This window comes from Megascapheus bottae, chromosome 12 (genome assembly GCF_031878675.1).
Source record: "Megascapheus bottae isolate mThoBot1 chromosome 12, mThoBot2.hap1, whole genome shotgun sequence".
NCBI classification, from domain to species: domain Eukaryota; kingdom Metazoa; phylum Chordata; class Mammalia; order Rodentia; family Geomyidae; genus Megascapheus; species Megascapheus bottae.
The window spans coordinates 55,890,194-55,891,968 of NC_143520.1; the positions used below are offsets into that span (position 1 = coordinate 55,890,194).

Below are 1,775 nucleotides of genomic sequence, written 5' to 3' on the forward strand. Positions count from 1 at the left end.
TTATGTCTATGTAGTTATGCTTATATCTCCAAGACCATGTCCATAACCTTGGGTATCCAAATATTGAGTCATGGCTCTTGTACTGTTTGGATCTAATATCCACATATCAAGGAGACCATGTGCCTTTTGTTCCTTTGGTCTTGACTTATCGCACTCAACATGATTTGCTCTAATTCCATCCACTTCCCAGGGAATGCCATGATTTTATCTTGTATGTTGGCTATGTAGAATTCCATTGTGTGTATATGTGATACTTTTTTCATAATTGAGATTTTATTGGTTGTGTAAAGGATCAGTACACAGACATTTAAACTTGTACACAACTCGTAGCACACATACCAAACATCAAAATGCATGAAATGTTTTGCAAAGTATTCTAGTGACATTCCAGTTTCATACCTGGAAGCAAACTTTTCTTAAGAGGAAACTAAGTACTCATATTCCAAATGTTGGTCCCGTATGTAACATCCATGTCACAAAGTCAGTGTGTGCATGACACACCCAAATTTCTCCATCATTCACAGTACAGCAACAGTTGGGAAAACCAGACTACCACGAGCGGAGGTGTGACAGAGCACACACAGTTCTCACAGAAAGGATCAAGGAGTGGTGTCCTTTAGGAAAACAGTTCTACAAGTAAACAACACGGGACTAGAATTTCAAATATTCAAGACATGAAATGCTCAACCGCGATTCCAAAATTGCCATTTACTATGTTTTGTATTACAGGATAGAAAACTAACCCCTCACCTATGGAATGTTATGTTAACCCAGCACTTAAGACAGCCAAGGCCTTCCAGAATTCAATAGCACACTGTTTTCTGGTTGTACCAAAAAATAAACAACCAGCAAATGATTTTACTTCTTAAAAAAATCATTTACACTTAAAAAATGGGATGAGGTGGGATTCCCTCCTTTTTAAAAATGTTTCTAGAGTTACTAAAAAAATTGCATTTACAAAATAGTTGATAAAAAATATTCCTCTGGATTGTACAAGACAGGAGACAAGACAGGAGACAGGGACCACCGAAGACATGTTGTATCATTAGTCAGAGTTGGCTTCCTTCTCTGCTTCTTCAGAGACTACATTCTCCTCATTCTTCATCTCCCCATTTTCTGCAGACAAATCTTTTGTCTCCTGGCTGGTCACCTCAGCCTGTTTGCCCTTTGCTCCCCTTTTTCCTTTGGTTTGCACTTTCTTGTCCAAAGATTTATCCTTTCCCCCAGGCTTTTGGGGTTTGGGTTCCACCTTGGCTGGAGCAGGCTTTGCTGAGAGCCGGGCTGACCTCCTCTTCGGCTCGTCCTTCCTGGGCTTTCGGCCAAGCTGACCTTCCTCTTGGGCATCGAGGTGGCCAGGGGGACAACTTCCCCAGACTCAGGCTGCCTGAGGGATCTGTCATACCACAGTATTTGTATCCATTCATCTGTAGTAGGCCATCTGGGTTGTTTCCATCGCTTGGCTATTGTGAATAGAGCATAGATCTAAGTATTTTTAAAAAATTGATCTTTTCCATTTGATTATGCATGAAACATTTATTTACATTTATCTGTGTGTCCTGGGAATATGGAACTGAAGGGAGATCCAGTATTTGTTCAGAAATATTTCACTAGGAACAGAAAGGCTAGATTAGGGAGGGGAGGACTGGAACCAGGCAGATCACCTGGACAATGCTGAGAGAGCAGACCCACAGCTTGTCAGTTCAAAAATAGCTGAAATTTCTGGGACCACTGTGCAATTCTCCTTCCCATGGCTTCCCTAGAACTCTGCCCTGCAG

The 1,775-nt window shown here is 41.4% G+C and overlaps 1 pseudogene; it reads right to left on the reverse strand.

Moving 5' to 3' along the window:
• Positions 1-1,045: 1,045 nt before the first annotated feature.
• LOC150056573 (non-histone chromosomal protein HMG-14 pseudogene) lies at positions 1,046-1,344 on the reverse strand (annotated as a pseudogene).
• Positions 1,345-1,775: the final 431 nt, after the last annotated feature.